Genomic DNA, 25,982 nt, shown 5'->3' with positions numbered 1-25,982 from the left:
ATATTAATGTAATTGCCTAAATAAAGGGATTTTGAAAGAGGCTGGCTTTAGGTCTGCCACAAACGGTAGTAATTCCACTATTAAAGATTCTTGGGGGTAAAGTGTTATCCATAATAAGTCAAAGACCCTTAGGAAAGTTCCCATATGAATCTTGTTATCCATCATTGACACCTTATTATTCCTAATTACCCTTTTAACCTGGAGGGGAAGGAGGAGGGGGGGACGGGGGGGGGAGGGGAAGGAGGAGGGGGGGACGGGGGGGGGAGGGGAAGGAGGAGGGGGGGACGGGGGGGAGGGGAAGGAGGAGGGGGGGACGGGGGGGAGGGGAAGGAGGAGGGGGGAATGGGAGGGAGGGGAGGGGGGAACGGGGGGGAGGGGAGGGGGGAACGGGGGGTGGGGGGGTGGGGAGAGAAAAGTGGGTAGGAAAAGAAGGGGAGAGGAGAGAAGGGGAGGGGACAAGGAGGAAATCTATCCAAAACCAAGTACAGTCTGGAGGGGACCCTAGGCAACCTAGGATTTGGAGGGAAAGTATAAGTCCTGAAAAGGAAACAGGGAGGGTGCCCCCAGAAAAACTTTGCTTTTGTTCAAACCCCCCCAAATGTCCTCTCCCTACTGCTCTGCCTTTTGAAATCCTATTCATTTTTCAAAGCCCAGTCCAAATGCTCTTCTCCATGATGGGGTCGCTTGACCTCACCCAGCCAAAAGGGAATTCTCTCCTCCAAATCTCCAATAACGTTTTACACACACTAGTAAACTCTGTTTTGGGTCAGGACATAGATTTTTAGAGTTGTAAAGGGCCCTACAAAACCATCCAGTAACTGCATTTGGTGAGGAAATCAAGGAAGGTCACACAGGTAAATAAGAGGCAGAACCAGGAATTAAATGCAAGTCCTCTGACTCCCAAATCAGCTTCCTTTTCACTGCACCAGAGACAGGGAGAGAGGGAGGGAGGGAGAGGGAGAGAAGGAGGGAGGGAGGGGGAGAAAGGGAGGGAGAGAAAGGGAGGGAGGGAGGGAGGGGGAGAAAGGGAGGGAGGAGGTGGGAGGGGGGGAGGGAGAGAGATCGAAGGAGGGGAGAGAGAGAGGGAGAGAGAGGGGGAGAGAGGGGGAGAGAGAGAGAGAGAGAGGGAGAGAGCTCGACAGCATGCATTTTTTTTTCCCCAGCATACATACAGATCACCCCCCCACACCCCCCCCTCACACACACACACTCCTTAAGGGCACAGACCATGTCTTATTCCTCTTTATGGTTGGAGGTGGGGAGAGGAACTCTCAAATGTTTGTTGAATGAATAAAGGAATGAAGGAACTTCACAGTCTTGCCTAGGAAAAACTTCATAGTTTGGGAAATATTTCAGAAGTAAGACCATGGAAACTCTGCAGAGGGAAAGAACAGGCAGAAAGGAAAAGTGATTCCCCTACTTTCCTCAGCTGCCCAGTCCCCAGATGAGTGGGGCGGGGAGCAGAGCCCATATGACTACAGAGTAGAGTTCAGGGAGCAGTGGGAAAAAAATTAAATTTTTTTTGAACGAAAAGAAATCCTTACCAGAAGAAAGATGGGAATGCACTGGGCGTAAAGAAGTGGGACTTTGAGGACAGGCTCCAGGGCTCTGGGCACTGGGTGAGAGGCCTGTTGGGAACCTCTGTTTCCATTCAGGAGGCCCCGGGAGCTCCCCTTTCCCCATAGCATGTTGGGGTTAGTGCTTAATGTCCTGCTAATTATAAGAGCACAGCTGGTTATTTTTGGCACCTCTTCTGTCGGGAGCCAACAGGGAAAGGCAGTTGCTAGCAACAGAGAGTGGGACGTTTATTTTCAACTGTGCAAGGAATTACCACTGGGACAGGAGAGGCCTGAAGTAGAGTAAAAGGCTCTCCTCTCCCCTTCTTCCTCCCTCACTAGAGCACCAGCACTTCTGCTTTCACTGAGTATGGCTGCCTTCTTTCTCACCACTAACAAACACAGATAATAGTAGAAAAATAAAAAAGCCCAGTTGTGATGTGACACACCCAGAAGCCAGGGCTTCCTGATGGATTCCCTCTGGCCCCAGTCGTATGGGAAAAGGAGGACTCTCTCCAGCGTCCCCTTTAAAAGCTGGGGATGCAAGGCCGTTGTTTGGGGGGGGGGGGCTGGCGGCCTCCATTTCCATAGGGCCCCAGTTCTGCCACTCATTAACCAGAGTGGCTAGGGCCTTGACTTCCTCATTTGTAAAACGAGAGGGTTGGGCCACAGGATTTTTTTTTAAAGTTCTGCCAGCTCTGACATTATAACATTATATAACATGATCATGATCTAAGGGCCTGGGGGGGGCGGGTATGAGCCGAACTGGAAGCCTTGTACCAGCAGAGAGGGTTAGGACTCCCAAAAGGTTGGCAGGAGCTGCAAGGAGGTTGATTCCTTAAGGGGTGAGGTATGGGTGTGGCCTCCTCAGTCGGATTGCAAAGTTTTATTGCAAAAGGTTGAAAACACTCTAGTCCAGATTGGAGCAGCTGAGCCCTTTCCCTCAATAGGGGCAGCTGAAGACTGGGTCAAGTTTTTGGAACAAAACTGGATACAGCAGGAAGTGGAAATTCAATTAGATTCAAAAAGATTGTCATAAGTACCTACTATGTGCAAAACTTGGTGGCACCAGTGGAGGGAGTTTCCACACTGGAATTTCCCCCATACTACTGAACTCACACGCTGTAAAGTTACAAGGCAAATGTCCTCAAGTGTTCCTAGAAAATTTCTTAAAGGCTATGGGGAGAATGGTGGAGAGTGTACAACATTTAAACCAATAAGCAAATAGAAGATAATGTGACGGCAGAAGGCACTGACAATTAAAACTAAGGGGGTTAAGAAAGGTTTCCCAAAGTACCTGGCATCCTCTTTCCACCATGGAATTCTCTCTCTCAGGGTTTCATGGTTTTGCTGGTAAATGTTTAACAATAGGTGGGGGGGGGGGAGAGTATGTATGACACACATTTATGTTTTATCTGCATTATTAACATTTCTCTATGGCTTTCTCAAGTTAAAACTTCTAACAAAACAATAAATGAAAACCTAATGTAGGGTATTTGTCTTTTTCTAGGGTGTAAATGATCACACTGACCAATTATTTAACAATCAGCTCTAGCAACACCGGTGCTTCATTGGCTTTCTTCAAGTCCCAGCTAAGTTCCTACCCTCGACAGAAAACCTTTCCCAATTCCCCTTAATGCTAATGCCTTCTCTCCACTGACTATCTCCAAGTTGTCTGGTATACAGCTTGCCTGAACACAATCCTTCGCATATCGTTTCCCTCATTAGAATGTGAGTGCACAGTGCCTGGCACATTGTAGGTACTTAATAAATGCTTGTTGACTTGACTTGAAGGAAAGCCAATTTTAATTGTTTATTTTCCTCTCCAGAGATCTCATTTTCCACCGTATCTTGGGAGGGGGAAGAGCAGCATTCAGGGAAAAACCCCATTTTGGCTTAATATGGGCCTGTGCTTCCCCTCCGAGCCGAGATCTGGACTGATGCCACTCCCTCCCCCAACCTCAATTCTGGCCCCAAACTCCAGCCAAAGCAGAAAGGAACAGAGAAACTGCCTGGAAAAAATGTGATCACCAAAGTCCTCGGGGCCAAAGGGGAAAGGAGAACAGGGGAGAGAGAGCACCTTAGCCAGGCCCAGGGCAGCCTGGAAGACAGGCCTGTGGACTGACAGCAAGACATATTTGGGGAGAAGTCTTTAACCAGTCACCGGGAACTGCAAAAATCTCCCATGCCCCCAGTTCCCCCCTCGGAGATCATTCCTACAAGCCCAGCCAAGGCTGGGCACACACAAAGGCACCCAATCACATGCCAACAGGCAGAAAGAAGCCCAGGGGAAAAAAAACCAACAACAACCCAGCTGGCTTCCAAACTGTGGTAACTTTCTTATGTAATGCAGCTTCCCTCATTTTTTGTTTGTCAAAGAGAAAGCTTGAAGCTCTCAGCCCCATCCTTCACCACCCCCCAATCAAACCTGCTCAGAGTTCAACGGCCATAGGTGGAGCCAAAAGAAGGGGGAATTTGAGGGAATTTATCAATCTAAACATCCTGATTGACCCTCCCAAATGACACTTCACTGGCTAAATGCACAGCTTTGGGTGTGTTCTAGGATCTGGGCCAGCACATACAACCTGATGTCACTAAAAAGCTACCCCATTTTTCCAGCACTTTCCCAATGGTACCGGGCCAAGATCTCTCAACATATCGTCCCAACCCCAGCTAAAAATTGGGATGTGGTGATAGTACGTCCAAGATACCAAAACGATTCTCTCTCCAGAAAAACAATTATTTGACAAATCTGTTAAGCCTCTTGAATGGTCCTAGGAATACAAAGCCAATCAGAAACAGTTCCTACCCTCAAACAGCTTCCATTCCCTAGTAGTTAGATAAGGGTCAGTTCCAAGCCCACGGGGCTTTACCTTCAAAGACTTCAAAGACAAAGATTGGCCAGCACTGGGTTTTCCTGGGGCAAGAATCCAGGGAGGTTGGAAAAGATCCATGTAATTTCAATCACTCAGGAATAACCACTCAGGCAGCCCCAACGGCTCCGGTGCCTCAAGAGGAGCCTAACAAAGATAGAATTTCCTTTCCATGCTGGAAGCAAACACAATCGGGAGCCAGATGAGGTGGAAATTGGGAGAAAGGTCATTGCAGGTTGACAGATACACCTATTAGGCCCAGGGAATATTATAAAGCCAGAGGAAGAAAATGATTCAATCATTAAACATTAAGCACCTTATTATGTGGCAAGCCCAGTGCTAAGAGAATACCAAAAAAGGGCACAAGACCTTTCCTTACCATCTAGGCGCTTACAATCTAATGGGGGGGGGGGGGAAGAGAAAAAAACAAATATATACAAACAAGCTATATACAGGATAGGGACAGCCGGGTGGCACAATGGATAGAGTGCTGGGCCTGGAGTTCAAATTCAGCCTCAGATACTGTGTGATCCTGGGCAAGTCACTTACCCCTGTTTGCCTCAGTTTCCTCATCTGTAAAATGAGCTGGAGAAGGAAACGGTGAACCACTCCAGTATCATTACCAAGAAAACCCCAAATGTGGTCGCAGAGTGGGAAATGACTGAATATATACAGGAAAAATGGGAAATAATTAACAGAGGGAAGAAAAAAATATATTCCTTCAGTCATTGGGGAATTGCCTCTAGAAGACACATCCAGTATTTGCCCCAAGTTTAATAATGATAATAAATGATACCCCATACAACTGAACTCACATGGTACTTTACAAATAGTATCTTATTGGAGGCTCACACCACCCCTATTTCACAGACACTTTGTGTGACTGTGATTTCATCAGTGTAGGGAGCTCTCTAGGAGGAGCTAACAAAACAGACTGCATCTTTTCTGCCATTTACAGTCTTAGAGAAGTAACAAGAAGCTGGGACTTGCCCGAGGGTTAATTACCCTGTTCAGGGACACAATGATGGGTCCAGAGGTGGGACCTGAATGGAGGTTAGGTCTTCCCTATTCTGCTATTAAGGTATCAAAGCAGAGAGGGGTGGGGTGTAAGAGAATTTTGAGTTCTGGTCATTGGCTCGAAAAGCCAGGAAGATTTCTCTACTTTCTCCAATCCGGACAGATGCTGATTTTTTTTTTGGGGGGGGGGGGGGGGAGGATGATTGGGGTTAAGTGACTTACCCAAGGTCACACAGCTAGTGTTTGCGGGAGGATTTGAACTCAGGTCCTTCTGACTCCAGGGACTTTATCCACTGTGCCACCTAGCCAAAACAATATTTTAAAATCTGACTAAATCACTCCCTACTCAAAAATCGTCAGGGGCTGCCTATTGTTTTTAGGACAAAATTTAAAAAAAAAAAACCTCTCCTAGTCTTAACATTTGAAGTCTGGCATATCAGGCTCCTTTCCCTTTTATTTCATATAATCCCCTTTCCCTGCTCCAGTCACACTGACCTGGTAGCTGTTCTCCATACACAACCTTCCTCCTCCCTCTGTGCTTGCACAGGTGGGACCCACTAGGTCTGGAAAGCAACCTCTTTTCATCTCTACTTCTCATCTTCATCAAATGAGATATTTGTATAGTGCTTAGCACAGTGCCTGGCACAGAGCTAATTCCCTTCTCCTACTCCCCCTCCACCTTGCAGAATTCCTAACTTGAAGGCCTCTCCCTACCAGAAGGCTTTTCAAATCATTTCCCCCACAATAAGCAGCAAGCTCTCCTTTCCTCCAGAAATTGTTCTGTACTGACTTGTAAATACTCCTATTTATTTGTCTACTTGATGTACCCTTCTCTGCACTCCCCCTCAGAATATAAGCTTCTGGAGGGCAGAAACTGTCTCTTTTTTTGTCTTTGTCCCCCTTAACCTAACACAACACCTCTCTGTTGAATACTGACTTAAATGTGAAAAGCTCTTTTGTACATAAAGTTCTGTACACAGAAAGTTCACCATCTCCAGCTGCAAGTCACCTCAGATGCAGATTATTTTAATAAGAGTTCATGATTCCAAGATGTTCATTGCCTCATCCCACCCCCGCTGGCTAGCGTTTAATACACAACAATCCGTTCAACTCACATGAAGCCAAACTCCTAACATACCCCAAATAAAAGGTCTTGGGCAAGTCTTCTGAGACCCTCTCCCTAGAAGCCTCAATACCACTGGGAGCTTGGGCCTGTCCCTAAATCCATCCCTGGCTGTATCACCAAGAGAGGCATCTATGACCATGGCTCCCTGCTCAATGGTCCCTTTGCTCTGTTGCTTCAGACAGCTCCCACCGGGAGACTGTAAGCTTCTTGAGGCAGTAACTGTAAAGCATAGTAGAAAGAACACTGGTTTTGGATTGAATCTTGGCCTCAGTATTTAATACTTCAGTATTTTAGTCAAGTCACTTGCTTCTCTGGGTCTCAACTTCATCATCTGTAAGAGGAAGAGGTTGAACCCAATGGCCTCCAAGGATTCCTTTCCACCCTAAATCTTCGATCAAGAGTCAGCCATCTTCAAGCTAGATCAAATCCAGTGGGCTTCTGTCTTTCCTAGACAGCCAAGGGTACAATGGATAGAGAGCAACGGGCCTGGAGTCATGAGAACCAGAGTTCAAACCCAACCTTCGACACTTACTAGGACCCCAGCCAAGTCACTTCCCTCTGTCTGCCTTGATTTCCTCACCTGTAAAATGGGAATAAGAATAGCATCTACTTCTCAGGGTTGTCGTGATGATCAAACGAGGTAAGTAACTGGCACACAGTAAATGCTATATAAACGTTTGCTATCATTACCGCTCCCTTGAAATTGGACCCCTCTTGCACCACAGTGATATTCAGGAAACATTTACATGATGCCCATGGCCTTAAGTTCAGGTCATATGAAATTTGGTTGAATGAACTAGAGCTGCGTAACCTTAAAAAGAGTAGAAGTTGGGAGTCAGTAGCTAGGGCTGTCCAGTAGAACAGGCATTTGACTTGGGTGAAGACCGATGGGTGAGCTGCAAAGAAGTAATTCTAGGCTAAAAAAAAATAGCAATCCAAGAGTAGAATGGTCTTCTTCAGAAGGTAGGAGGCTCCTCCAGTCTTCAAGCAAAGGCCAGACTGTCATATGTCAGGTAGACTCAAGTTTAGATAACTGCTGAAGTTCCCTCTAATTCTGAAATTCTGCAATCAATGACTTGCTCACAAAATCTAGTCTACAAATTTTAATGGAATATATTCCAATTCCTGAGCCTTTCTCCCAACTCTCTTCCTATCAGATCCTCCCCGCCCCCTCCCCTCTGCCCCGCTTTCCCCGCCCCCCCCCTTTCCTGAATCGTAGGAGCTCTATTTATAAGAAGTGGGTTTTGGATATGGAAGAAAGAGGCACAGAATGGGACCTGGCTTTCTAGAAGTTCTTTTCATTTTTTAGCTTCCACCTATCACCCTATCCACAATTTTCTCTTAATTCACTGCCCCATATTTTGATCTTTTGCTCACATTCTGCCATAGTTGCATTCACGGGCAGCTAAGCTGTATCACTGACTAAGTGCTAGTCTTTGAAGTCAGAAGACCTAAGTTCAAATCTTGACTGAGAACCAAGTGGTCTTTTAAGTCACTCAAGTCATTTAAGCCCTCAGTCTCATTTTCCTCATCTGTAAAACCGGATGCCAATAACACCACCCCCACCCTCCCCCCCCAACTCACAGAGTTATGATTGTAAACCCCTTCACAAACCTTAAAGCACTATATAAATGTCGGCCACATTTTTGTGCTCTATATATTCCTCACTTGTTGTTTCCAACAAGCTGACAAACGTTTGGTTAGATCAGTGCGGCCTTAAATTGAATGTAATCCAATGTCCATCCACTCAGTTTTCAAGGTTGGTTTGTCTCTGAAAGACCTGCACAGGATTTATCCCCATTCCCATGAGGTATAACCACAATTCAAGCACTTATTAAGCACCTGCTGTGTAAAAGGTCAATGTGTTAGTTTCGAGGCGCTCAGAACACAAATGACTCTTACCCTACCCTCAAAGGAGTTTATAACAATATGATCATAGAACTGGAAAGAAGATCAGAGACCATACACCAACCATCTCATTCTAGAGATTTTTTAAGTGACTTGACTAAGGTCTCACAGGTAGTAAATATCAAAAGTGGGATTTTTCCTCACAATTCCAAGTCAGTACACATTCCATGGCATCATACTAATCTAAGTGTGCAGCTTACAACACCACGAAGGAGATAAGAGCATACAAATAAGTCCAGTGCAAAGTCGAATGTGATAAATATACAGGAAAAATATAAACAAAAATGCTTTGACAGAACCAAGGAAGGAGACATTATTTGAGATAAATTACTTATGTCTGAGAGATCAGGAAAGGCTCCCCTGCAAGGGGCTGCACTTGAGTAAAGTCTTACAGGATGGAAAATTTGGAGTGGATGGGTGTCTTCTTCCAGGGAGTGGAGGGAAAAAGCAAATTCCAGAAACAGGGTCATCCAGCTTGACTAAAGCCAAATGTGAGAAGATCCTTCTAGGACATAGGTATACTTTCATTTACCCTGGAGCACTGAATGTCACATTTCATCCAGAGGGGAGTCACCTCAAAAAATACTTAGGATGGGAAAACCTAAGTCCTATTACTAGCTCTGCACTGACTTTATGCCTTGGGAAGTTTTTGTGGGCCTCAATTTCTTCATCTGAAAAATGAGAGGGGGTTGGATTAGATTATTTCTAGGATCTCTTTCAACTTAACCTTCTATGACTGTTTGGTTCTATGAGTAGGGGGAAGGAAAAGCCCCTGTCTTCATCAGACCTACCCCAAAGGACCTAAAAGCTATGTAGGGACTTGCTTGGCCCAGGGCTAATGCTTTTTGCCCTAAAGCTTTGAAGGCCCTGATGGCTGGAAGTTCTGTCTATCCGTCTGCCTCTAAATGAGCTGTGGGTACCTGGAAATTCAGACAGTAAGTCCCTGAACTATGTCCTTGGTCCAAAGGAGCTTCTCTGTGCCCTGCATGCAAGAGGTCTCACAGAGCAGACTTGGCTAACCAGTAGGATCAGCTACATCTTTCACTTTACTAATCCATGCCTGAGCCCAGAGACTCTGAGAGGTTTCTTCTTAATCTGTATGAAGCATGTTGTCTTTTCCCCTCCATTTATTAAAAGCAGCAGCCCACAGCACCAAATGCTGGAGTTATTTTTAAATCCTGTGTTTAAAAGTTAAATTGCCTCCTACTGTGTTCCAGTAAGGCAACTTAGAAAGCCCCCTCTCCCCCTGCTCTAAAAGTAAGGGGGTCATGGTATGCAAGGCCTGTAGAAGTTAGAAGGAGACAACATTCTGCCTTCGACCTTTCCATGCCCAACCTGAGACTTGTGGAGCTTAGAGGATGTCAAATGATCAACTACTCCAGGGGTTTTGAGGGAAACCTCTGATTCCAAGAAAGAGGAAGCCTGGGCTCCTAAAACCCAACATCATTATTTACAGCCCAATCATACTAGGGAATGTAGCATAGCCCCTACCTGCTAACATTAAATTGGGTCAACAATTTATCACTGTAATTTAATTTTTATTTATGTTTTCTTCACTGCTCATGGAAGAAGGCAGAAAATGAAGCTGGAATTGTTTAATCTTTTTATCTTAAGATGTTTAGCAGGAGAAATCCAAACCTTCCTTTCTCCTCATCCAACAGCAAAAGGAGAGACCACATGTGAGATTAAGGCAACTAATTAATTGGCATGGTGGTTAGGGCAGGACCTGGAGTCAGAAACCCTGAGTTCAACCATGGCCTCAAATAGCTGTGTGACCTTGAACAAGTCACTTAATCTCATCTACTCCAGCTTCTTCATCAGTAAAATCAGGATAAGTTTCTACCTTCCAGGGTTACTGGGAGGATAATATTTGTAAAGTGCATTGCAAGCCTTGAAGTGCTATGTAAATACTAGTCTTATTATTATGACCTATATCTGGACTACCACTTCTGAAGAGCCACCTTTCACCACCTCTGGAGGCCACCAGGGTAGATGGTTAATAATTAGACTTGTTTGGGCTGGTCTACTCTCTGCCCCTACCTACCTAGCCCACAGGGACAGCCCTCACAGCTACAACAGGGCTTTCTTTTCCTATGTCTAGTAAGCCCATCTCTCCTCATAGGAAAGGACCCAAAGTAACAAACCAGAGATAGTACAGATTGAGCTGTAATGTTCCAACTAGGGCTCATAAGACACAAGAGGGGAACCTGGAAACAGGAGTGTTACTCTTGTGCAAAAAGCTTTCCCTTCCACCCAAGGCACAGAGACTTTTGTGGAAGCCCTGTTCCCTGGGATTAGCCTTACACTTCCCCCACCCCACCCCAGCTGCAGCAATTTCAACAACAGATGTATAGATCTTTATTGCCGGACTGGGACTTCAATACCTGACTGCTGTAACCGCCTCCCTCTCCCCCTCTTCAATTAAGGTCTGCTGAGCAAGGCCTATTTGGAATTAAAGAACCAGGAAGTCACAAAGTTTTAAGGGGAAATACTTTTTCCTTTTACCAGGCAATGCTTAAAGTGGAATCTCAAGTACGATTCCAAATGCTTGTAGCCCAGTAGAATCTTGAGGCACCTCCAACAGACTAGCCTTTTGGAAACCACCCCCAAAGCTGCAACAGGTCTCCCTAGACCTCACATCCTCCCTGCTCCTGGTATCTCGTTCACCAAGTAGGGTTAGGAGAAGAATGCTCAGAAATCAGGGTCGGTGCCGGCAGAACTTGGGGTTACCGGAGATGAGAAGAGAGACTATACAGTGGCTACAGAAACTGGCTGCACAGAAGGATCCAAGACGTGCAGATCCCAGAAGGTGCACAAGGCAATTCTGGGCAGCATGCAAGGACCAGCCTTACTTAGTCCCAGCTTCCTCCTCAAATGTTAAAAACAACCCCTAAACTATGCTCCCCATGGGCCTGTAGGCTACCAAGCCCAGAGTTGACAGCCTCACGATGGGACTGGCCTAGCCTTTTATCGTGGGGGGCAGGGGAGAGGGGTGCGTGGGAGTCGGGGCCGGGGGTGGTGGTGGAGGGGGGCTGGATGACAGGTCTGAGGTGCGCCAGCATAGTCCGTGTACCGGGGGCGGCACTAAGACGTCTGCCTAGAGCCCTCGAAGCCTCTGCCTCTCCATCCGCTCGCCCTCATTCCCACCACTCCATGGCCCTGCTCCAATAAGACTCAGGCAGTAAAATGCCGGCGAGGAAATGGGGTTCTCGCATCATTCACCCTCCCTTCGCAACTCCGGGGCAGCCGTCCCGTCCCAAGCCCGCCAAGGGCCAAACCACTGCAACTCGCAAGTGTAGCTCCCTCACGTAGCCACCGATTCTCCCTCCCTCTCAAAAGGCTGTCCTGGCCATCACGTTCCACTAAAGCTAAACAGAGTAGCCCGAAAGCCGCGGGGGCCGAGTGCCCCCAGTCGGAAGGATTTTCCGCCGGTGGCCGCGCCCCGGCTGGTGGAGACAAGAGGGACTGAGCTGCGTAGCTGCACAAACAGTCCGTTTGCACGCACACGCAGCAGAGGGAGGGGGAGGGGAAACACACACGCGCGCGCACACACACTCTCACACGCACCGCGACCCACAAAAGTTATCGGGCACTGAAATCTCCGAGAGCCATCACTACTCGGAGGCTGGAAGCCCACCAGCTCCAGGCCCCGGCTGCACGTTTGTAGTCGGATCAGCCCCGGCCACCACCATCCTCGCAGCAGCCACTACTTGCATGCAGCCGATCCCGACCCGCAGGGGCTGGAGCTAGCAGCGCGCAGCGGTGGAAGTGGCCAGGCCTCTGGGACCCTGCAGGGGCCCGGGAGGTGTCACACTTACCCCATGCCTGCCCCGAGGACTGGGAGCGGGCCAGCAGGCTCCGACATCGGCTTCCCTTCCTGCTGCAGTGGACTGATTTCGATCTCCCGGGGAACCACCAGCAGCTTGCACGCACCTCCCCAAATTTAAAAACAAACCGACGTTCGCTGCCCACCCACCCCCTCCTTCCTGGCTGATGGGCCCTCTGTTCCCGGGTCCTGGGAGGGAGTGGAAAGTTTGCTTGCAAATCCCTGGCGTCCCGTCACCCTCGGTTCGTCCTGCAAGGGCTAAGTCCTGCTCTGAGTACCTGATTCGCACAGAGCCCGTGTTTTCTCCCTCGTTCTCTCTCTGTCACCCCCAGCCCTGCGATGCAGTGTCAGGATTGCATGGCTCTGACTCATCGGTTGAGCTCACAGCTTGAAAAAAAAAAAGAGGCGGGGGGAGCATGCAACAGCAGAGGAGGACTTCTGCTCTGGCGCTCAGAAATGATTGCACAACCCAAACCCTCCACAGTACAGCCCAGGGACACCCTCCAGCCGCACACACTTGCACTACGGCGAACCGAAACCAGCTCTTCCACTTCATCAGCACTACTGTCTTATGATCTCGCCCTCCCCGGAGCAGGCCGGTCCCCGCCCACTTCCTGTGACCAAATAAGGCTGGGAAAGGCGTTTTTAAAAACCTCCAGCCTCGCCACCGAAGTGGGGATTTCCAGCATACCTCAGCTCCACTTAGGCCTTCGATCTGCTCCCCTTTCAAGCCTCCTCCAGGTCGGTCACCGTTTGATCCGCAAGGATCCAGCTGGCCTATGCACTGCTTTCCCTGCAAACCCCAAGGTCAGGAGGAGATGCTGACGAAATGTTTGGAAACCCATCAGCCTGCCAGGAAAGTGTCCCAGCCTGGGAAGTGTGGGGGGTGGGGCGGGGGTGGGGTAGAGGAGGGCGGCAGTGGAGGGAAGAGGGAAACGAGTATCTCCTTCCATAAAGAACATATATTTTTTTGGATGCTGTGTCAAGGCATAGTTCTTCCCTTCCCCAACCCCCGCACGTCATTAGCACAGCACAGTATCCTCCACTTTCTGACTTGGCAGAAGAAGAGCCTAGTGCCTGGAAAGTGAGGGAAGGGAAGCATGATATTTTTTTTTTTTTACTAGAAGTTTTTCTGGAACCCACCTCTTAAGGACCCGTGCCTTAAAAAAGTAGGAGTTACCAGGATTTTCCTTCCTAAAGGTTGTATTTGAAGGAACTAGACCAGGTTCTCCCTGGTCCACACCCACACTGTCCCCATCTCCGATCCCACTTCATGCATTTCCAAGGAGGCAATGTGGCCTTTCCTGCCCCCACCCCCACCCCGTAATGCTAATGTGTAGGGGGCAGGGGAGAGGTTCTACTAGGCAATCTGTAAAGTCCCTTACACTTCTTACTCTAAAGCTCCCCCTTTACTTTGGCATTCAGTAGAGCAAGCTGAGTTTGGGAATACAACCCTGAAGAAAAGGAGGTGATGGCCCCACGCCTAAACAGCTTTTTGAAGAGCCAAAGTGGCAGTACTTGGAGAAGCAGCTGCATAGAGCAGCGGGCCTGGAGTCTGTTAGACCTAATGTGAGTTCGAATCCTGCCTCAGACACTAGCTGTGTGACCCTGGGCAAGTCATGTAACCTTTTTACCTCAGTTTCCTCAATTGTAAAATGGGGATAATAATGGTACCTATCTCCCAGGTTTGTTGGATCAAATGAGTCAATATTTGTAAAAAATAAAAATCTGGGGTGCTTAATAAATGCTTGTTTTCTTCCTTCTCTTTGGCCAATCCAGACAATTCCCAAGGGATAAAAAGTAAAGAAAGATTTTCTAGGGGTAGAAGAGGTAGAGAATGATACTTAATAAAATAAACTTGGCCAGTTGTCCCTCACCTGTTTTTCCCTCATTCTTCACAACCTAAGGAAAAGAAGCATCTATCTTTTTCTTATCTTTATCCAGTTTCCTGCAGCATTCACAGAAAGGAAAAGAAGAAAGCAACTTCAGGAACTTGTTCGTGGGGGTACAACACCGGCAGAAGTTGAACCAGCCATCAGCCAGTTCAGACCAATTCATTGTGGCAAAGTAGACCCGGAGTCAGAAATATCAATTCTATCACTTCGGGTAAATTTAACCTCTCTGGATCTGTTCTGTCAACTCTAAATTTATCTCTTCATCTCCAAGGTTCTTTGCAGCTCAAACATTCTAGGATTCTATAAAGCTGGCCTATTTGGTGAGATAACCAGGTGTGTAGAGATTACCTCCACCTGAAACCTCTTCCCTGGAAATGCTTTAGCTTCTTGGGAAGTAAGATTCCAAGTCTTTGCAGCACCTGTTCTAGATCCGAAGGTAGATATTATTTCTGCTGGGTGGCAACTTGGAAGTGTGGATTGTACAATCCGGACTTTAAATGCTTTCTGGAAGAGGAAAGGAAATGAATCAATAAGCATTGATTAAATACCTACTGGGGGCAGCTAGGTGGCACAGTGGATTGAGCACTAGGCTTGGAATCAGGAAGACCCGAGCTCAAATTCTGCCTCAGACTCTTAATAGCTGTGGGACCTTGGGCAACTCACTTAACCCTCTGCCTCAGTTTCCACATCGGTAAAATGAGCTTAAGAAGGAAATGACAAACCACTCTAATATCTTTGCCAAGAAAACCCATACGGCATCACGAAGAGTCAGACACTACTGAACAAAATGACTGAATGATAAAATGATATCTGGGGTGATTTACAGTTTACACAGCACTTTCCTATAAATATAATATTCATGTCCCTTGTCTCATTTGATCTTCAAACACGATCTAAAACTCATCACAACCAGTCTGGCCTCAGCTTCCTCATCTGTAAATTCCTGGTACACCTCATTAGTTCCTCCTGGTTTGAAAGTTTTTATGATTCTATGAAATGACCCTGTGAGGCAGGTAGGGCAAATGGAGAGAGCGTCAGATCTGGAGTCAGAGGTCCAAGCAACGGCACTGCTTCTAAGACCTCGGGCAAATTGCTTTAACTTCTCTGGGCCTCAGTTTCATCCCCTAAATTGAAAGAGATGAACCACATGACCTTGATGGTCTTTTCCACCTCCAAACTGATTGATCTGTGACAGTGAGTATAGCAATTAAACCAACTGTGCAGAGGAAAAGTAGAGCACAGGACCTCAAGTCAGAAAGACTTAGATTCAAATCCTGCCTCAGACACTTACTAGGTGTGTGACCACAGGCTAGGAATTTAGCCTCAGTTTCCTCGTCTTTAAAATGTAAAATGATGGCCCCATGTCCCAGGGCTGTTGTGACAATCAAATGAGATAATATTTTTCAGGTGCTTTGCAAACCTCTAAGCACTATATAAATGCTAGCTCTGATTGTTTTTATGGTGATGGTGGGCAGCGAGGTGGTAGAGTGGGTACAGTGGCGGGCCTGGAGTCAGGAAGCTCACCTTCTTGAGTTCAAATCTGCCTCAGACACTTATTATAGGTAGGTGACCCAAGTCATTTAACCCTGTTTGCCTCAGTTTCCTCATCTGGAAAATCAGCTGGTGAAAGAAGTGGCAGATCACTCCAGTGTCTTTGCCAAGAAAACTACAAATGGGGATATGAAAAGTGGGACATGACTGAACAACAACTTTCTATTATAAAAGTAGATGTAGAAAGCTAACCCATGGATCTCAAGCCCATCATTCCTTTCTTTTCAATCTCCTGAAGAACAAGGAAACAGAAGAAGAAAAAAAAACTCTAGAGCAATGTGATATGTTGAAATTCTTCAACACCTAATTTCCACTCTGGGAGCTAAACGTACCAGCCAAGGCACTCAATCACATAGAACGTTTGGTAAATGAATGAATGAATCCGGATCAAGAGATGTTCTCTTAGAATTGATTGCTAGACTTGAAATTAGGAAAATCTCCATTCAGATCCCATTTCTAACCCTTACTAGTGTGACATCAGACAAGTCACTTCGTTTTTTCTTTTCTGAGCTAGGTGGCACAGTAGAGTCAAGAGGACCCAAGTTCAAATCTGTTCTAGTTTCCTAGCTCTGTGACCCTGGACAAGTCACATAACTTTCTTTATCTCAGATTCCTCATCTGTAAAATGAACTGGCAAAGGAATGGCAAGCCATTCCAAGCATCTGCCAAGAAAACCCCAAATGAGGTTTCTGGAAAGTCTGACCAGGCTGAAACACTCAACGACAACAACAGCTTTAGCATCTACCTCACTAGATTGCTAGAAGGTAAAAATGAGATGATAATGTATGTAAAATGCTCTCCAGACTTTAAGGCACTAACACATAAATGTTATTTATAATTACTACTGGCCTGCCTGGTTATGGCTCAGTGTAAAGCAGTTAAGTTTTTCATACTAGTTTTGCTTCTTTCCTCTAACCTACTCCTTAGAAGTGAGTCGGATAAAAGTGAAACCAAGTGGTTATGAGTGTACAGCTGCTACTTTGGCCTCCTCCAAAAAAGGGCAGTTACTACAAAACTTACAGAATTGTTCATACCCTTTGAACCACATAACCCCTACGGGATTAATTTTCCAAAGTTGTTTGTTTGTTTTTGCAGCAAGAATTCAGGACAAAAATATACTTAATGATATCAGCTTTTTTTTTTTTTGAGACTGGATCTCCCTATTTCACCCAGACTGGAAATGCAGTGGCCAATTATAGGCCCAATCCCACTGCTGGTCATCAGGAAAGCTTTGACCCTGTTCTATTTCTTGAACCAGTTTGTCCCTCTTAAGTAGTCTGGTGCCCTCCCCCCTCTCAGGAGCTTACTATATAGATGCCAGACTTAGTGGAGACACCTAATAGGCTTTACCCCTACTACCTAGGCTCAAATGATCCAGGACCCCAGCCTAGCTAATAACAAATTACAGGCATGTGCTCAACTTCACAGCACTATCTGTAAGAGTAAAACATTGGAATAAATGATGCATGACTATCAGGGTACAACTAAACAAGTTGTAGAGCCTGAATGTTATCAGTTGGAGGCGCTGGAAATGTCTAGCTGGGAGAAGACTTGGAAATGATGTGATGGCTATCTTCCAAGTATTTGAAGGGCTGTACTACAGAGGGGAGACTAGACTCCGGCCCCAGAGGATAGAACCAAGAGCAATCAGTGGGAGTTGTAAAGAGGCAAATGTGGGCTTGATGAAGAAAGGAAGGAAGGAAGGAAGGAAAAAAACGTGCTAATGATCAGATTGGACCAAAAGTGGAATGAATAGGCTGCCTCAGGAGGTGGTGAGACCTCTCTGTGGAGGTCTCCAAAGAGAAGACAAGAATTTCTCAGGCATGTCATACTAGGGGTTCCTTTGGAGTACTGGCCTAGACTAGATGGTCAATCAGGATACTTCCAACTCTCAAATTGTGTGATTCTGTGAATATCATGGAAAATTACTATGCCATACAAGAAGAGAAATATGAAGAATTCAGAGAAATGTGGAAAGACTTGCATAAGGTGATACAGAATGAACAAAAGCAAAACCCAAAGAACAATATATACGACTCCAATTATATAAATGAAATCCACTTTAAACAGCAGCAAAACTCAGATCAAGTCCATTGGACAACATGTACTCACTTAATAAAGTTAAAGCACACGCCCTTCCTTTCTTTTAACAAATGTTAAAATGACTAAAATGTAAGACTGCATATACAAATCAGTGGCAATCCCTCTTTTAGGCTGTTTTCCTTAACTGTGGGTTGAATTATGAGTTTGTCAGGACTTGTATTTAGCAATCAAAACAAAACAAAAACACAGCAGCTGCATCATAACCTTCCTTCCCAGGCCAAGTTTCTAGGAAGCCTAGACTTAATGCTGGTCAACAGAAGACAAACACTGCGCTTGTAGCTCTGGGTATCCAATGCTAACCAACCCAAGTGACATATTCCTAACCAACTAGAAAACCCTGCTCCAGAAATATATTGTTGGATGAGTTTCCACTGCAAAGAGCCAAGATCCACAAGCAACCTGGGGGATCATCTCTAGCTCTGGACACCCTTGCTCCCACAGTCTTCTATTCTGGGCCATGCTTGGGTCAAAGGGCATACACCAAGGGAGGATCGAAATGGCAAAGTGCACATGGCAGTGAGAAGTCAAGTTCTCAGAGACGCCTCAATCCTGCAAGTGTAGCACAGCTGCAATCAACTTCAAAACCTCCCGTTCCAGGCACTCACATTAAGGATTTGGGTGGGGTGGGTGTGATGAGATGAGATTAAATCCAAAAGGTTGGGAAACAAATAAACTGGCTGGTAGGAAAAAAGAACACTTCTAAATAGGGGCTGGCTGTGTGATTTCAATGGTGCAGGGAATTCCCTGGTGAGGAAACTCCCTGTACCAATTCAACACCTTCTCCGCAACTTAGTTTTTAGACTAGAGCACTGCCTAAAAACTGAGAAATTAGATGATGTGCCTAGGGTCAAGCATCCCAGTTTGTAATAAAGGTAGGACTTGAACCCAGGTCTTCCTAGCTTCAAGGCCAACTCTCCATCCATTATGCCATGGTCCCTCTATAGGCAGAGAAAACACTTCTTGAAGGGGCTATTCAGAATTCAGTCATTTAACAAGCAGTTAATGCACAGCAAAGAAAGTAAAACCAAGAAAATATTTGTACCATGTATGTACATATGCATATATAATATATACATACACACAAATACAATAATGATAAAGAAAAGAAACACTAAAAGGAAGCTAAACCCAGATTTTACAACAATATCCATTCCCAAGAATGGAATCAATCAATCAACAAGCTTTTATTAGGCTCCTGTTGTGTGACAGTGCTTCTCATACAGAGAAAACAAATATAAAGATCTGCTTTCCATAAAGAGGTACCTTAGAATTCATCAAGTTCAACCTCATTTTACATGTGAGGAAACTGAGGCCTCAATGGGTTAAGTGGCTTGCCCATAATCACATAGCTGTCATTTTTCAGTCCTATCCAACTCTTTGTGATCCCATTTGGGGTCTTCTTGGCAGAGATACTAAAATGGTTTGCCATTTCCTTCTCCAGTTCATTCTACAAGTGAGGAAACTGAGGAAAAGGGGTAAGTGACTTGCCCAGGGTCACACAGCAAATGTCTGAGGCCAAAGGCCTAAGGCCAGGTTAAGTGACTACTTAACCTGACTGCCTCCCCTCCTCCCCTCAAAAAAAAAGTTGGAAAAAAAGATTAAAATTAAGGCTATAATACAAGTACAATGGTAGTGATCATGTAAAGTTGCTGTTGCTATTTGTCCTTTGTTCTCAAAGAGGACCATGATATCAGGGAGGTGATACCATGACATGCAAGTGAATTTGGATTTAAGTGAGGGAGGGCTGTGCAAAGTCACCAGCCTCACTTTCTCCTCTGGAGCCATCTGGGTCCAGTGGCCAGATATGGATCAGGACAACTGGAGATGGCTCAGAATGCAGTGGGGGGCCTTGGCCTTTTCAAGCTAACATCTTTAACATGTCTCAGTCTGACTGAGGCAGTGCCATTCAGTGAGTATAAGGTTCAAGCCCTATGTGGTCACAATTTGGGCCCTGATTAGCTCAGGATGAATCTAAGTAACAATTGTTTCTGTTTTGGCCAGAAAGCCTGAGGGTCTTCCCCTCCCAGATCATGCAAAGTAGAATGTGGCAAATGCTATAGATGCAGTACAAAGTACTACATGAGTTCAGATGGTGGAAATTTTTTTTTAAAAACCCACCTAATAGGTCATCAGAAGAGACTCCATGTCAGGTACCATTTGATCTAGGTTCTGAAGGAGGAGTAGCATTTCAACGGAGGAATTCATGGAATTCATATGTAGCCAGAGAACTCAGGCATTTTCTAGGAAGGTCTAGTAAGCCTCTCCTCCCTCTGTTGTTAGTTCCCAGACTAGATGTAAATTCTTCATTTTTCCAGTAATGAAGCCTTTGTTCTGGGCGTGAACTCAAGTTATTACAGAATCACAGAATTTGAGAGTTGGAAGAGACCTTAGTAGCCGTACAGTCCTACCCATACCTGAAAAAAACCTATAACAAACCTGGCAAATGGTCACCCAGTCTCTGCTTAGAAACTTCCAGGGAGGAGGGACCCACCATATCTCAAGGCAGACCATTCTACTTTTAGACATCTCTAATTGTTAAGAAATTTTTTTTCTGACCTCAATCTATCCTAAATTTCCACCCATTGTTCCTGGTGCTGTTCTTCTGGGCCAAACAAAATAACTGCAATACCATTTCCACACGAAAGCCCTTCCAATTCTTAAACATAGCTATCTTGTTCCTCCTGTTCTCTTTTGACTAAATGTCCCCAGTTCTTTCAATTTATCTTCTTATGATATGATTTCAAGTTCCTGAACATGAACCCATTGTAGGCATTCTCTTCTAGATACTCTCTGGCTTACCAATTTTACCAATTTTCTAAACAGTGGTGGTACACAGAACTGAACCCAATACTCAAGATATGGCCTGAGTAGGGCAAAATATTACCCTTATTTCTAGAAACTATGGCTCTTCCAATGAAACCCAAGGTGGACAATTTTTCTGGTTGCCTCATCAAACTGTTGATTTCATATGGAGCCTTCGACCCATTTAAAATCAATTATCTTTTTCAGATGAAATGCTATCTAACCCCAAATCTTGTCTTTCTGGGGCTAATTTGTTGAAGACTAGTTAAGACTTTACATGTATCCCTACTGAAATTCATCTATTAGGTTCAGCATAACCTGTCAAGATCTTTCTGGATCTTTATTCTGCTATCCCAGTGTGTGAAGCTATCCCTTCAAGTTTTTTGTGCCCTTCAAATGTGATGAACATGCATTTTATGTCTTTGCTAAAGTCATTAACCCTCACAGGGAAAAGCACATGTCCCTGGAATACTCCACAGAAGACTTCTTGCCATATTGACATGAAAGTTGTGGTATGTTGGTTTGTTTTTTTTTTTTAATAGCTGTTCCCCAGTAATCTGTTAAGAAGGAAGGAAACAAGCATTTATTAAGCATTTACTATGTGCCAGGTGCTTTACAAATATTATCTCCTTTGATTCTCACAACAACTCTGAGAGGTAGATGCTATTATTATCCCCATTTTACAGATAGGAAAACTGAGACAGAAGCTAAGTGACTTGCCAGGGTTACACACCTAGAAAGTATCTAAAGCAGGATTTGAACTTAGGTCTTCCTGACTCTAAGGTCAGCTCTCTATCCACTGTGCCATTTAGTCTCTAACAACTGCCATGAACAACTACTCTTTGAGTGTAGCCAAGTAACCAAGTCCTAAATCCCCACCTAATTGTATTACTTTGTAGACCATGTCCCCCCATCTTTTTTTTCATAAACATATGAGATACTAAAATCTGAGTGAAATACATCTACAGCATTCCCCTGATTTACCAGTTTAGTAACCCTTACAAAAAGGAAATAAGGTTGGTCTAGTATGACCTAGTCTTGACGAAAGCTTCCAACCTCACTGACAGTGGCTCAGCAATCTCGTCCTCAACTTCTGTCTGTATTCCAGAATGAAGTTCATCTGGGTCAGGGGACTTGATTTCATCAAAAACAACTAACTAGGTACCCTCTTACTACCTGCTTATCTGTCCTGGGTATCAACTTTCTGTCAGTCATTTTTGTTCTCTCATTCCCATCCAAAATTCCTTCTCCTTGGCTAAGAAAATTAAAGCAAAACAAGGCTCACGACGCTTGTTCTCCTCTCTGATGTCTGTGGTCTTCATCTCTTCTATCTCAAGCCACAGTCCTATTCCTTCTTTGAGCCTCTTTCTTCTTCCAATTTGACAAAAAGAAATCATTTTACTTTCTTTAGCTCCCTTTCCTCTCAGTTCTGAACTTTAGCTTTCCTGACACAATTTTCATAGGACCACATCTTTCTTACATTTTTCATATTCATATTTGTTGCCCATCCTTGCTTCCATCTACTGTATGCATGTTTTTAGTTATTGAGATCCCTGTGCATCTATAGTAGTCTTTTCAGACAATTCCCATTTTTCTAACAAATTGAGATCATTTCCCTTTGAAGATATTTTTTAAAATAATCAAGTATTTTTCTTCCTCTCTCCTATTTTCCTATACCCACTTTAAAAAAAAGAGGAAGAAAGAGAGCAAGAAATACAGAACTTTTTTTTCAGATAAACACAGTCAAGAAAAACTAATTCCCACGTTGGCCATGTTGAAAAAATATGTTTCTGATTCTGCATACTAGTCCACCATCTCTCTTTGTGAAACGGGTAGTGTTCTTTATCTTAAGTCCTCTGGAATCATAGATGATCCTTGCACTGAGAAGAGTTCATCAGAATCATTCATTTTTATGGTATTAATGTTAGAGTATATATTGCTCTTCTGATTCTACTCACTTCACCCTGGACCAGTTCATCCAAGTCTTCCCAGCTATAAACCATCACTTTCTTAACTTCTTACAGGAAAACAGTATTCTATTACATCCACATATTTTGATTGTTCAGCCATTCCCTTTGTATCTCCCGAATTTCATCCTTTGGGATTTCACATCCCTCCTGGGTTTATTTCCTCTGAAGAATTTTAGCCTATAGGATCCTACCTATCCTTCCTTATAAACCTTCTGAAATGTGCTTTCCCAAAGTCTAGGGTGCCTGTAAAACTAAAGTTTTCTTGTCTTCTATCACAAACTCTGGGAGAGGTGGTCCCTTCTCTCTAGCATTTCTGGACTAGGTCATATGCCTGATCCAGTCTCTAGATAAGTCAGACTTATACAGATGAGTAGCTACCCCCACAGACTTGGTTCCCTACAGAGAGGTTGGCACATCTTTACAGTTCCTTCAAGGAACCACATGCAATGGAATTACTAACCAATTAAAGTAAAAAGAAAATCAATAGGGAGACAGAAAGACACAAAGAAGGCCCTAGAGACAAGCCAGCACATCTATATGGCCCCACCATGAGAGAAGTAGCTGACAGAAAAAGAAGGGGTTAGGACTGCTAAACCTTACTCAACTCTCAAAAGGAAGGAGGATCAACACAATAGGGAGACATAGCATACATGAAGGTGCTACCTAGACTTCTCTCTTCATTTTACCATGAATTTTGGACTATGTAGGTCCTAAGGGGAAATGGAACTTTCTAGAAGGACTTCTGGTATGGCACTATAAATCTAGAATGACTATATAGGTCCCGAAGGAAGGCAGAGCTCACGTAGAGGAGAGTTTCTTGACTTCCTAGCAATCCTGAATTCTTCTTGCATAGATGATCTCAATGCCAGGTGGTACTATCTATCGAGAGTATAGATCCCTAAAGATCTGAAGTAGAAGCTGACCAAAGGAGAGAGTTACTTTAATGACTGAAAGGCTCAGATATGAGTCTTTTGTGTTTTCTGTTGGATTAAAAAAAAAACAAACAAACCTCTCCTATATTTAACACCTTGTTGGACCAAATACTTACACAGAAGCTGAGGGCCCTTCTAGGGAAATTTAGTCAAATTCTGATGCTTCCAGGGAAAAAACCTGGGTGGGTGGGAGCATGATATAAAAATTATTGAAAAATATCAAAGTGAACCTAGGTCTATGAACCTGGTTCTATGAATCAGTTGAAATGTAAGTTGCTGTAGAATGTCAAAGCTGGAAAAGCAACTTATTGATGGTATTTAGTTTAACCTTTCATTTTAGAGATAAGGATTGCTAGGAAGTCAAGAAACTCTCCTCTTGGTGACCTCTGCCTTCTTTAGGGACCTACATAGTCATTCTAGATGCTACACCAGTGCCAGACCAGAAGTCCTTCTAGAAAGTTCCATTTCCCCTTGGCAACTGCAACTCAAAGTAGTGGAAGTACTTGCCCAAGGTCTTACAGAACTAGGCCTTGAACTCAAGAATGCTGCAGACTCCTAAGCTACTGGGTTTTGTTTTTTTTTTTCAGCCACATCAATTGGACAGAAAGGGGTCAAGAAGTTAAAAGGAAGCTTCCTTCCCTACTCTTTGCTCTTGACTTGGAGAAAGTCCCAGAAATCAAGTTTGGGGCAGACTGACATTGCAGAGTTACCCAAGCCTAAAATGAAAGTCTGTTTTTGGAATGGGCATTTCAGCAGCTCTTATAGTCAATGAGCATTTATTAAGCACCTATTATGTGCCAAGCACTGTGCTAAGCTCTGTGTTAAGCAAAAGGAATACAAAAAAGGCAAAAACAACCTCTGCCCAAAAGGAGCCTACATTCTAATTGTGGATCCCACATGCAAACAACTTTGTACAAACAAGATCTATACAGGATAAACTGGAGATAATCTCAGAGGGAGGGCACTAACATTAAGGGAGACCATAAAAGCCTTCTTGCAGAGGGCAGGATTTTAGCTAAGACTAGAAGGAAACCAGGGAAGCTAAAAGGTAAAGGGGAGGAGAAAGAGAGAATTCCAGGCAGAAGGGGCAGCCAGTGAAAAGACATTCAATGCCTTTATAGATAGCTCAAGCAGTAGAAAAGAATGGTTTAAAAGGCAAGTGCTATGACCCTCTCCAGAATAACATACCCTTCTCTAGGAAACCTCTGTGTGATGAACAAAAATATTTATAGCAGCTCTGTTTGTGGTGGCAAAGAACTGGAAATGGTGAGGGGATGTCCATGAATTGGAGAATCGCTGGACAAGTTGTGGTGTAACACTGTGACAGAATACCACTGTGCTATAAGAAATGAGGAGCAGGCAAATTTCAGAAAAACCTGGAAAGACTTACATGAACTAATGCTGAGTGAAGTGAGCAGAACCAGGAGAACATTGTACACAGTAACAGCCACAGTGTGTGATGATCAACTTTGACAGAGTTACCTCTTCTCAGCAATACAGTGATCGAAGACAGCTCCAAAAGACTCATGATGGAAAATGCTATCCACATCCAGAGAAAGAACTATGGACTCTGCAGATCGAAGCAGACTATTTTCTCCTTTTTTTTGTTTGTTTCTCATGGTTTTCCCCTTTTGTTTTGATTCTTCTTTCACAACATGACTAATACGTTTAATATGATTGTAAAAAAACAAAAGGAAAAGAAGACTGACCTCCCCCCTACCCCCAAGTCTATTAAGAATAAAAGAAACCTCTGTATGTATACATATACGTGTGTTTATGTACATATGTGTATATCTATATCTACATATATCTATAGATATGCATATACATGCACATGTGTATACACATATGTATATACATAAACACACATACATGCACATATATTCAGACACATACATACATGTGTACACAAATGCTTATGGATTATAGGACTTAGAACTGAAAGGAACCTTAGCACCCATCAAGTCCAACCCCTTTGGTTTATAAAGGAGGAAGCTGTGGTGTAGGGACTTTACTTAAGGTCACGCATATAGTAAGTGGAAGCTGCCAGGCCTCAAACTCAAACCTACTCCAGATCCTGCATTGTCTCTACCATAAAACAACACAATCAGAATCTATTAACCTTATCATGTATATTAATATACAACTTACTATACACAGTAGTATACAACTAACCTTACTGAAGTGTAGAGAATTTTAGAGCATAAGCTATGTACGGTTAAGGGACAGCTGACTACACACAAGTGCAGTTCCATGTTATTCAATTAACCAAGCACTGGTTTAAAGCATCAAACAACCCCTCAATATAGTCACTGCCGTCATTCTCTGCAGTCTGAAGGCTGTCGAGCTAAAACCAAAACCTTAGTTTGTTGTCTTCTGTGCTAATCCACCTCAGGGGTGAACTTGGTCTCTCTTAGGTCTTT

At 44.4% G+C, this 25,982-nt stretch overlaps 1 protein-coding gene and 1 long non-coding RNA gene across 5 annotated transcripts in view; one reads left to right on the top strand and one right to left on the bottom strand.

Moving 5' to 3' along the window:
- MIDEAS (mitotic deacetylase associated SANT domain protein) overlaps positions 1-25,982 on the bottom strand; it is a 128,010-nt gene that overhangs the window by 55,296 nt on the left and 46,732 nt on the right. The window contains exon 1 of one of the 2 annotated variants that reach the window (XM_036735574.1): positions 12,299-12,717. The exons of the other annotated variant lie outside the window; for it this stretch is intronic. The gene's annotated coding sequence lies outside the window, so the exon portion shown is untranslated. Of the gene's footprint in view, positions 1-12,298; positions 12,718-25,982 lie in introns of those variants that run through there. 2 annotated transcript variants of the gene reach the window in all.
- LOC118828732 lies at positions 12,974-24,398 on the top strand. Of its 3 annotated transcripts, none has more exons than XR_005008966.1 (4): positions 12,974-13,047; positions 13,735-13,875; positions 14,251-14,412; positions 24,147-24,398. It is a non-coding gene; the product is annotated as an uncharacterized LOC118828732 (long non-coding RNA). The 3 variants fall into 3 exon arrangements; XR_005008965.1 differs by having other exon boundaries at positions 12,997-13,113; positions 13,732-13,875; XR_005008964.1 differs by lacking the exon at positions 12,974-13,047 and having other exon boundaries at positions 13,256-13,875.

Source organism: Trichosurus vulpecula, chromosome 8 (genome assembly GCF_011100635.1).
Source record: "Trichosurus vulpecula isolate mTriVul1 chromosome 8, mTriVul1.pri, whole genome shotgun sequence".
NCBI lineage: Eukaryota > Metazoa > Chordata > Mammalia > Diprotodontia > Phalangeridae > Trichosurus > Trichosurus vulpecula.
The sequence above is the reverse complement of the archived record's forward strand: the minus strand, read 5'-3'. Positions and strand labels throughout refer to the sequence as shown.